The following is a 12,478-nucleotide window of genomic DNA, read 5'->3' as shown; positions in this document are numbered from 1 at the left end:
TGGTGTGGATAAAAATAAAAACACGTTTCTCAAAGAACTCACAGAAGAAAAATAATCGTATTTAAATATACTTCGCAATTTGCTTTTGATAAATGCTGACTTCTTTGAGCTGCATTGCAATTTAGGAAAATAGATTTATCATACCTTTTCGTACATGAAATGGAGACATATTAAGTTTATAATAATGATCATGACAATGATAACAAACATACTTATTGATTACCTACTACAAGCTCCTGTGCTCTGCTTTCTTGAGTCAAACTGTGCTGAGAGCGGGTTTAATAAATACAAAACCCTGGATGTTCTGCTGGGATCTGAGCGAGGCAAGGGCGTCTCATGCCTGTTTTTTGATGGAGCCTGAGGAAACAACAAGACCTGGGGGTCTTTTTTTTTTTTTTTTTTTTTAATAAAACTTCCTGTGTCCCAATGAGGGGCAAGAATTGTAGAATAATTCCCAAGCAAAGAAACTGGGTCCATAGGGGGTCCTGGGTGACACAGGAGCAAAGGACTCACTTCTATGTGCCACAGAGGAGTGTAAAACTGACACAGGGCATTAGTTCCCTAATTTCCCTTCTGCCAGTGTCATATGGGTAGCTTCATGTTGCTCCCCTGCACTTGAAGTAACAGGCAAAGCTCAACCCTAGGGGACCATTTGGACAGGATTGAGACTTAATAATTTGCAATCTGTATGGTCTAACATCTGAGATCAGCAAGAATAGGGATCCATGCAGATACCAGAGTAGCTGGCTGCCTTCCTGGATCTGATACCTTCCTCTCTGAATGCTCTGGTACCACATGAGGCCAAATCTTCCTCCCACTGCAATTTAGCCACCACACCAGGATAAAAGGGGTTACCTCTGCATTGACTGGGATTAAGTTTCTACCACCCATTAGAATAGACTACAATGTGTAAAAGAGATAGCTTTTTCTTTCTCTCCACATGAAAGTATGGGGTTTGGGGCTTCTACCTTCCCTTGCAATTTTTGCTAACTCCTCCACATGCGAAGAGGAATGATTTCTATCTTGGTGAGATGGCAAGGATCATGTGTTCACTTTCCTCTGAGTGGGAATATGGAGTTAAACATATTTCTAACAATGTGTCCTGCCTTACTTCTCTCTCTGGAATTTTCTTTGCTCTCAATTTTCAGTTAATTTCTGTTCATTTTCTGGTTGTGGATATTAGGGGAGAATATTTCCTCTCTCATTCCTGAAATTTTCACCCAGTTTAAGGAACTCAGTGTTAATTTGGCAATGCTGGTTCCTCTCCATCCCTTTTACTCTGCTCCAGATCAAACTCATATACATTTAGGAAGGATCAACTGAGCACGTTCAGTTCACCTCCCTTTTCTTTTCTCTTGCAGTAGGCTGTCTTCATGGAGTGGTTCTCTTCAGCCCCTCTGTGGCTTAAGCTTTACCTGCTCCTGTCCAGCAATGCCTGGGAATGGATAGGTAAATCTGCCTAACAATGGGATAAGTTATTTATAGCTGGGATAAGTCAATTTAACTCTTATATTAAGCTGTGACCTTTGATATACTCTATATCAATTAAAAGATGATATTTTGATTTACTATGTGTTTTACTCCTTTTATTTCTCCATATGTACTGGGCCCCTTCAATGTTCTTACAGTGGAGAGATGATTTTTGGATTATGAGTGACCTAATTTGTGGATATTTGCATAAAGTAAAAATTATTTTTTTGGTATTCCTTAGCAATACTTAAGCATTATAAGCCAGATAGCTATGCATCATTAAAGGGATCTTTATTATCCCCTGGAGGGATGACAGGGCTGACAGGTTATTCTGAGGGGAAAATGGAATATTAAAGTGTAGTTAGAAAATCCAGAAAAATAAAAGTTGTTAATGTTTGATATTAGTTGTGTTTTTGACTATGTCCATCTAATTTTCTGTTTTGCCTAGCTCCTTCTTCACAGCTGAGCTTAGTGAAGCTTCAAACCTTAGTCCACAGGGAGGATCCTGGGTGTTCTGGATGCTCTGGATGGAATAGCCTCTTTCTCACTCCTGGTGGCATTGATATCTCATGTGACCATTCCTCAGAATAAGCGGTACTGTTTATTAGGGTCTATTATGTTCTAAAACTTTAAATAAATTATTTCATTTTATCTTCATGACAATGCTATAAAATAGATTTTATTATCAATATTTTTAGTGAGGAAGAAATTGGGATCCAGAGAAGTTATGTGACCACAAGACAGAAGCAGGGCTTGAAATTAAGTTTCTCAGACTCTAGATTTACACTTGGTGATATATGGGAGAAAGTAACAAATGAATATTTATTATCTGACCTCTGCAGTTATGAGGTTATGTGGGGAAACAAAAACTGTTATGAGTGTTCACTGATGAACTGATAGAATTTGGCAGATTGGTGTCTAAAACTTCTTCCCTTCAAGCGTATAGATCTGGATTAAGACTTTTGGATCAATAGTGTAATAAATTGTGCTGAGAAACTGTATCACCATAAATGTTGTCTAGGGGAAGGGCTTTGATTTTCTTTTCGTTTAGTTTAAATCCTTTATGTTAAACACAATAATATCCAAAATATTTATTATATAACATAACAGCACAGCGCTGTAAATATTTTAGTTTGATCACCTAAGGCAATCATAGTTGGGTATGGTGAACATTGATCTTAAAAATCTGAGCTGTCAAAGCAAATTCTTGAAAGTATAGTCACATGTTAGCAGTCATGATATGAAAAAAGATAAGACAGCATTCATTGTCAACACAATTACATTTTGTTCCTGAGGTTGAACTCTGCAAGCATATTTGCTTGCATGAAACTAAAAAAAATCATTTCATCCTTGAGGAATTTTTACCTTTTCTTAACCATCTTATCATTGTTTTGTTGTCTTAAGGTCAATCTTGAAGCTTTGCGTAGAACAAAGTTTCCTGCCTTATTGTACTCTGTACTTAGAGTAACAGAATAAACTTGATGTTCTGGATAGTGTTGGAGAGTGGTTTGAATGAATCTGCAGAGAGAAGTCAGACAAAGACAGCTGACACAAATAAACCTGGCAGTTGGACCCCTGTTGTATTTTAATTAATTAATTAATTAACAATTAGTTTCCTGAAACACAGCTCTAAGTCCCAGAGGCATTAGCTCTTGTTGATTAAGTCTCTGATAGTACAAAACAGAGATGGAAAGAAAGGATGTAAGGTACTAGCTCCCATTTTTAACTTCATCAGAGATATTGGCTTCTAATACCGAGCACAGATCTGGCAGATGAAGTGCTCAAAAATATTTTGAATAAAGGTTATAACACTTTTGTAATCTTATTGAGTATTTATAGGATCCCAAGCCTATGCTAGACCTTTTCATTTTAATAGTGTTTAAAATATGCATACATTTCAGCCAAAATTTCTTCTGTGTGGTGCTACCACAAATGTTTATCTTCCTTTTTAAAATAAGTGAGTTTCTAAAATTTAAAGAATGTATTAAACACATAGTCCAGAACCTCAGTCTTCCCCCAAGCCTTGGCAAGTAAATGATGATGCTCTTATTCTGTCATTAAGGAAGTGGAGACTCAAATGATATTAAATAACTTGCCTAAGATCACAGGCTGGTAAGGATTCACCAGGATCTCTCTGACAACGAAGTTTTCCTGTACACTCACTGTACATAATTGTAGTTTTTATACAGCCAGCTATCTTTTTTAAATTTAATTTTAAAAATTAATTTTAAAAATTTATTTTCATTGAGGTACAGTTGAGGTACAATATTATGTAAGTTATGTGTGTATAATATAGTGATTCACAATTTTTAAAGGTTATACTCCATTTATAGCTATTATAAAATATTGGCTATATTCCCAATGTTGTACAGTGTATCATTGTAGCTTATTTTATACATATGAGTTTGTACCTCTTAATCTCCTACCTCTATATTGTCCCTCCCTCCTTTCCTCTCCCCACTAGTAACCACTAGCTTGCTCTCTATATCTGTGAGTCTGCTTCTTTTTTGTTACATTCACTAGTTTGTTGTATTTTTTAGATTCCACATATAAGTGATATCATACAGTATTTGTTATTCTCTGTCTGACTTATTTCACTTAGCATAATACCCTCCAAGTCCATCAGTGTTGCTCCAAATGCATACAGCCATCTTTTAAATGAGTGGGAGAACTCCAAAGCAAGGATTTTTGCAGTAAAATACTGCTTTTAGGGAACACATTTAAAAATAGTGCACATTATGCTTCTATTTTTTGCTTTTGTACATTTGATATTTTGTATGTTAATTTAAAAAGTATTTCTATAACAGTACTATTAGTATGTATTATTAATATTATTTTAAAAATACTATAAAACCTTTGTAATATGTTTGGTGCCTTATGCACACTATTTCATTTAATTCTTATAACAATCATATAAAATAGGTCTATTATCCTTATTTACAGTTGGGGAAAATAAAAGACTGTGAGCTTAAATTACTTGTCCAAGGATATATAGCTGAGAAACTGGAACACTGTGTATGATTCTTCCACCATCATTTTTTGTCTTTATGATTTTTTTGAAAAAGCTGAACTGTAATATTCATTTTTGAAAAAAAAAATGTCAGTTATATCTCAAGTTAGTATAAATATCTGTGTTTGTACCAACAAAACCAAATTGGGCTGTCAGTTCTGAAGATAATTTAGTACAATAGAGCTGATATTTTTATGATTAGATAAAAATCACTAATATAAATATTGTAGAGTACAGAATAGCATGTACTGAGGATTCCTTTTTGTTTTAACCTTAATATTTTCTCAAATCTTCTTATTGGTTCCTAGGCAAATTATGGAAATTTCTAGAATGATATAAATATTACCTAACTAAAATTTGTCATAATAATTGCCACGTTTTATTTTAACATTAGGGGAAAATATCACATTGTTTTGATTATCTCTTTTTGTCCTTAAATATAACATTGTAATGATTTTGATTTTTTCAGTAAAGAAACTTATTTTACATGAAACTTGCAACCTTTTTAGAAGATAGTGTTGATAGTTCTCTAGCTTTCTTCAGCCATTACAATTTAAGAGCCAAATAGAACAGATCATTTTCTCAGATGATGGACATATAGGAACATATATAACATTATCATTGTGACTTGTTGCTGACTTGTTGAGGAAAAATATTTCTACTAATAAGTTTATACATGAATATTTACTTCTTTTACCAAATTCTTTACAATGAGCCTTGAAAGGTGGGTGACTAATATTCTGATTTTTTTCAGCATATTATAATATTGTTCTGAGGATTGCTTGATACAGGAATTAAAATTATTGTTGTCCTTTGGATACATACCAGGTACAAAAGTAACTTTACCTCCTGTTACCTTGTCTGCTTAGTTATTTGATGTGTATCTGTAAGGCCTTGAAAGAAATAAAAGCTCACATGTAAAGACTGGTTTCTTGAGTACTTATACTGGAATTATCTGGGCATTTGCCTTAGTTCTTAACTTTAATTTCTTGGCAAAAATAGGTATTTGGTATCATGTTTAATTAATTATAAAATTTACAGAAAGTCAACTTGTGGAGTCAACAATCAGGATTTCAGAATTCATTTTTCTTTAAAATTTCTCTTATTATTTCAAAATATTAATAAAACATTATTTTTGTTTTAAAAAATAAAACAATGATGGAGTATATAAAATCAAAGCATAAACCTTCCCAAATCCTTCTACCCCCAAACCAATCACACTTTCCAGAGAAAATGACTTTATAGGATAAATAGATCTTTCAAGAAATTTTCCTATAACATTTTGGTTATTATTTTTTACTTTATATTTTTCCTATAAAAAGGGACCATAATATCATTCCATGGGATTGTATCACTTCAAAGCAATAGGAAAACAAAACAAAACAAAAAAAATGACCTGTAAGTTTGGACAACTCTTGGCTCAGAATTCTTGGATATTAAGTTTATTAGTTAGGACATTTTGGCCGTGCAGACAGAAAATTCAATTTATATTGCTAAAAAGGGGATTTTTATTGACTTGCAAAACTGAGAAGTCCATGCGTAGATGTGGCTTCAGGTTCACCTAACCTTAAGGGCTCAAATGAAAGCACTGCATTTCTCCCATTTATGTGATCCTTCAACACCACTTCCTCTTTGTTGATTATATTCTCTGACATGTCCAGCCTCATGGTGATAAGAGAGCTACAGCAGCCCACCTTGAATCACTCATCTTCAAATGCAGTAGTGAAAAATATTCATGTCTAGAAATGAATCTTATTGGCTCTGTTTGAACTGACTTGAGTCACATACCAATTTGTATTAGTTTTCTAGAGCTGCAGTAACAGACTGGGTGGCTTAAATAGCAGGTTTATTGTCTCACATTTTTGGAGACTAGAAGTTCAAGATCAATGTGTTAGCAGGCTTGATTTCTTCTGAGGTTTATCTCCTTGGCTTGCAGATGGCCACTTGTTCTCTCTGTCTTTACATGGTTGCCCTTCTGTCTATGTGTTTGTGTCCTAATCTCTTCTTATAAGGACACCAGTCATATTGGGTTGGGGACCATCCCAATGATGTCATTTTACCTTAATTCCTTAAGGTCCTATCTCCAAATACGAGTCACATTCTGAGTTACTAGAGGTTAGGACTTCAACATATGCATGGGGGGGTGGAGGGGACACAATTCAGCTCATAACACAATTTCTACATAGCCACTGTTACATTCCTACATAGCCACATGCCCATCCTAGGTGATACACCACCTGTGGATCCAGCAGAACAAAGGACTGAAAATAGGCAGTAGTAGACCCCCAAGTGAAAACTGACCATTGTCATCAACATGAGGGTGAATGGGTTTTGGCCAGTCAAAAACCAACAAATGTCAGACTGACTACTGTCCCCAGTGTCTTTCCACATTCTCCTTCTGCAGTGGCAGCATCAGTGACACATGGCAACAGCAATTTGAGGCTGCACCCTGGGCAAGACCCCAAGGTGGTGCTTAACTGAAAGGGGGGTTCAGTGCTCCAAAGGGGTGTTTTTAGGGTAGGGGGGCCAGCAGGGACCAGCTGGTGGCCCTGGAAAAGCTCCCACACACCCACATCCGCACACCCATTTTGTGTTGCAGGCTGCCCCTCCAAGAGCAGAGGCAACAAGAAGACGTGTGTGCACATGTCCACAAAGGGAAGAAGTAGGGACAGAGCTTGGCACTGCCTCTTGGTCCTCCCTCCAGGAAAAAATGAGAAAACAAGGAACTAGCAAGGGCTTGACAAATGTCCAGATTTGGACTAGAAGACCATTCACATGCCTTTCTTCATTCCTGGAAATTGCAGTACAGCTGTCTAATTAAGAAAAAAAAATCTTAAAGAAAGAAAACGAAGATCAAAATACCCCAGAACACCTAAAGAACAGGCATAGAAGTTTCCCCACTGAGCATAAAGTTGGAGCAGCTCCAAGCCTGGGGGGTTGAAGGGGACTTTATAAAAGCTCATTGAAAATAATGTCACATGAACGAGGAGATGGGCAAGAACAAGATAGCAAAATAGAAGGACCTGAGCTCACTTCCTCTCATGAAAACACCAAAATCACAACTAACTGCTGAACAACCATCAACAAAAAAGGACTGAAACCTACCAAAAAATATATTCTACTTTCAAAGTCAAAGAAGAAGGCACAAGGTATTAGGAGAGGTATACTCCTGATACAATCAAATCCCATAGCCACAAGGTGGGCAACCCACAAAATGGAAAATAATTATATCACAGAGGTTCTCCTACAGGAGTGAGAGTTCTGGCCCGACATCAGGCTCTCCAGTCTGGGGTTCTGGCATCAGGAGGAGGAGCACCCAGAACATTTGGCTTTGAAGGCCAGTGGGGCTTGATCAGGAACTCCACAGGATTGGGGGAAACAGAAACACTAGTCATGGAGGGCACACACAAGATCTCATGCACACCAGGACCTAGGGGAAAAATCAGTGACTTCACAGGACCCTGGACTAGACCTACCTGCTGGTCTTGAAGGGTCTCCTGGGGAGTCAGGGGGCGATAGTGACTCACCGCAGGGACAAGGATGCAGCTGGTGGAGGTACTGAGAACCACTCATTGGCATGAGCTGTCCTGGAGGCCACCATTTTGACACCAAAACCTGGCCTCACTGAACAGTGCTTCAGTGCTGGGACGCCTCAGGCCAAACCACCAACAGGGTGGGAAGACAGACCCACCTATCAGCTGACAGGCTGCCTAAAGTCTTCCTGAACCCAGAGCCAACTCTAAACACACTCCTTGGCACAACATTGCCCACCAGAGGGACAAAAACACAGCTCCACCCACCAGTGGGTAGGCATAAGTCCCTCCCACAAGGAAGCCTACACAAACCTCTTAGACAAGCCTCACACACCAGGGGACAGACACCAGAAGTCAGAGGAACTACAATCCTGCAGCCCGTGGGACCACAAACACAGAAAGTTAGACAAAATGAGATGGCAGAAGAATATGTTCTAGGTGAATAAACAAGATAAAATCCTAGAAGAACAACTAAGTGAAGTGGAGATAGGCAATCTACCTGAAAAAGAATTCAGAATAATAATAGTAAAGATGATGCAAAATCTCTGAAAAAGAATGGAGGTACGGACTGAGAAGATACAGGAAATATTTAACAGAGTTAGAAGATTTAAAGAACAATCAGATGGAGATGAATGATACAATAACTGAAATGAAAAATACACTAGAAGGAATCAAAGGCAGAATAAATGAGGCAAAGAACGGATAAATGAGCTGGAAGATAGAATGGTGGAAATCACTGCTGTGGAACAGAATACAGAAAAAAGAATGAAAAGAAATGAGGACAGTATAAGAGACCTCTGGAACAACATTAAATACACCAACATTCAAATCAGAGGGGTCCCAGAAGGAGAAGAGAGAGAGATAGGGCCTGAGAAAATATGTGAAGAGATAATAGCTGAAAACTTCCCTAAGTGCAGAGAGTCCCATACAGGATAAATCTAAGGAGGAACACGCCAAGACACGTATTAATCAAATTCACAAAAATTAAAGACAAAGAGAAAATATTAAAAGCAACAAGGGAAAAGCAATAAATAACACACAAGGGAACCACATAATGTTATCAGCCGTTTCTTCAGCAGAAACTCTGCAGGCCATAAGGGAGTGGTACAGTATATTTAAAGTGATGAAAGGGGAAAACCTACAACCAAGAGTACTCTACCCAGCAATGCTCTAATTCAGATTCGACAAGGAAATCAAAAGCTTTACAGATGAGCAAAAGCTAAACCAGCACCATTAAACCAGCATTACAACAGATGCTAAAGGAAATTCTCTAGGTGGAAATGAGAAGGTCATAACTAGAAACCAGAAGATTATGAATGGGAAAGCTCACCAGTAAAGACAAACATACAGTAAATGTAGGAAATCATCCACACACAAATATGATATCAAAACCAGCAATCATAAGAGGAGAGTACAAATGCAGATTATTGGAAATGCATTTGAAATTAAGAGACCAGCAACTTAAAACCATCTCGTATATACTTAGACTGCTATATCAAAACTCCAAGTTAACCACAAACAAAAAATCTACATTAGATGCACACACAAAAAGAAAAAGGAACCAAACACAATACTAAAGATAGTCATAAAATCACAAGAGAAGAGAACAAAAGAGGAAGGGAAGAAAAAAGACCTACAAAAACAAACCCAAAGCAGGTAACAAAATGGTAATAAGAACATACATACTAGGGGGAACTTCAAGATGGTGGAGGAGTAAGACGTGGAGATCACCTTCCTCCTCATAAATACATCAAAGATACATCTGCATGTGGAACAACTCCTACTGAACACCTACTGAACACTGGCAGAAGATCTCAGACTTCCCAAAAGGCAAGAAAATCCCCACGTACCTGGGTAGGGCAAAATAAAAAAGAAAAAGCAGAGACAATAGAATAGGGATGGAACCTGCACCTCTGGGAGGGAGCCGTGAAGGAAGAAACATTCCCACACACTAGGAAGATGCTTCACTGGTGGAAACGGGATAGGTGGGGGGAAGCTTCGGAGCCACAGAGGAGAGCACAGCAACAGGGGTGCAGAGGGCAAAGAAGAGAGATTCCCTCACAGAGGATCAGTCCCGACCAGCACTCACCACACTGAGAGGCTTGTTGGCTCACACGCTGGGGCGGGTGAGGGCTGGGAGCTGAAGCTTGGGCTTCGGAGCTCAGATCCCAGGGGGAAGACTGGGGTTGGCTGCATGAACACAGCCTGAAGGGGGTTAGTGTGCCAGAGCTAGCTGGGAGGGACTCCAGGGAAAAGTCTGGACCTGCCTAAGAGTCAAGAGACCATTGTTTCAGGGTGCGCAAGGAGAGGGGGTTTCTTCCTTCCATGTGTGCCCACAGAAGGCAAAGCACCACCTAAATGAGCTCCAGAAATGGATGCAAGCTGTGGCTATCAGCTCGGACCCCAGAGACGGGTATGAAACACTAATGCTGCTGCTGCAGCCACCAAGAATCCTGTGTGCAAGCACAGGTCATTATCCACACCCCTTCCGGAACCTGTGCAGCACGCCACTGCCAGGGTCCCGTGTTACAGGGACAACTTCCCTGGGAGAACACAGGGTGCACCTCAGGCTGTTGCTACGTCATGCCAGCCTCTGCCACTGCAGAGTTGCCCCAAAACACATAACCGGATGTGGCTCTGCCCATCCGAATAACAAGATCCAGCCCTACCCACCAGAACACAGACATCAGTTCCCTCCACCAGGAAGCCTACACAAGCCACAGAACTAACGCCAACCTCACTCACTGGGGGCAGACGCCAAAAACAATGGGAAAAACAAACCTGCAGCCTGCAAACAGGAGACCCCAAACACAGTAAGTTAAACAAAATTAGAAGACAGAGAAACACGCAGCAGATGAAGGAGCAAGGTAAAAACCCATCAAAGCAAACAAATGAAGAGGAAATAGGCAGCCTACCTGAAAAAGAATTCAGAGTAATGATAGTAAAGATGAATCAAAAATTGGAAACAGAATGGAGAAACTACAAGAAACGTTTAACAAGGACCTAGAAGAATTAAAGAGCAAACAAACAATCATGAGCAACACAATAAACGAAATTACAATTTCTCTAGAAAGGATCAATAGCACAATAACTGAGGCAGAAGAATGGATAAGTGACCTGGAAGATAAAAGAGTGGGAAAAAAATACCACAGAGCAGGGCTTCCCTGGTGGCACAATGGTTAAGAATCTGCCTGCCAATGCAGGGGACATGGGTTCCATCCCTGGACTGGGAAGATCCCACATGCCACAGAGAAACTAAGTCCATGTGCCACAATTACTGAGCCTGAGATCTAGAGTGTGTGAGCCACAACTACTGAACCCATGTGCCACAACCATTGAAGCCCGTGCACCAGAAGCCCGTGCTCTGCAACAAGAGAAGCCATGGCAATGAGAAGCCTACACACCACAACGAAGAGTAGCCCCTGCTCACCACAACTAGAGAAAGCCCGTGCACAGCAGCAAAGACCCAATACAGGCAAAAAAACCCCACAAAAAACCAAACCAAAACAAAAAAATACCACAGAGCGGAATAAAGAAAAAAGAATGAAGAAGTCTCAGAAACTACTGGGACAACATTAAATGCACCAACATTAGAATTATAGGGGTCCCAGAAGAAGAAGAGAAAAAGAAAGGGACAGAAAATATTTGAAGAAATTATAGTTGAAAACTTCCCTAACATGGGAAAGGAAATAGTCAATCAAGTCCAGGAAGCACAGAGAGTCCCAACAGGATCAATCCAAGGAGAAACACGCCAAGACACATATTAATCAAACTATCAATAATTAAATAAAAGAAAAAATATTAAAAGCAGCAAGGGGAAAAACAACAAATAACAAAGAAGGGAAATCCCATAATGTTAATAGCTGATCTTTCAGCAGAAAATCTGCAAGGCAGAAGGGAGTGGCAGGACATATTTAAAGTGATGAAAGGGAAAAACCTACAACCAAGATTACTCTACCCAACAAGGTTCCCATTCAGATTTGATGGAGAAATTAAAACCTTAACAGACAAGCAAAAATTAAGAGGATTCAGCACCACAAAACAAGCTTTACAACAAATACTAAAGGAACATCTCTAGGCAAGAAACACAAGAGAAAGAAAAGACCTACAAAAACAAAACCAAAACACTTAAGAAAATGGTAATAGGAACATACGTATTGATAATTACCTTAAATGTAAATGGATTAAAGGCTCCCACCGAAATACATAGACTGGCTGAATGGATACAAAAACAAGACCCATATATATGCTGTCTACAAGAGACACACTACAGGCCTAGGGACACATACAGCCTGAAAGTGAGGCAATGGAAACAGATATTACATGCAAACGGAAATCAAAAGAAAGCTGGAGTAACAATTCTCATATCAGAAAAAATAGACTTTAAAATAAAGACTATTACAAGAGACAAAGAAGGACATTACATAATGATCAAGGGATCAATCCAAGAAGAAGATATAACAAT

The 12,478-nt window shown here is 38.8% G+C and overlaps 1 long non-coding RNA gene across 1 annotated transcript; it reads left to right on the top strand.

The window, feature by feature from the left end:
• The first annotated feature begins 1,365 nt into the window (after window positions 1-1,365).
• Window positions 1,366-2,127, top strand: LOC130709191 (uncharacterized). Its single transcript, XR_009009682.1, has 2 exons — window positions 1,366-1,449; window positions 1,919-2,127. It is a non-coding gene; the product is annotated as an uncharacterized LOC130709191 (long non-coding RNA).
• Window positions 2,128-12,478: the final 10,351 nt, after the last annotated feature.

This window comes from Balaenoptera acutorostrata, chromosome 11, assembly GCF_949987535.1.
Source record: "Balaenoptera acutorostrata chromosome 11, mBalAcu1.1, whole genome shotgun sequence".
Lineage (NCBI taxonomy): Eukaryota > Metazoa > Chordata > Mammalia > Artiodactyla > Balaenopteridae > Balaenoptera > Balaenoptera acutorostrata.
Note: the sequence above shows the minus strand (reverse complement) of the source record. Positions and strands in the feature narration are given on the sequence as shown.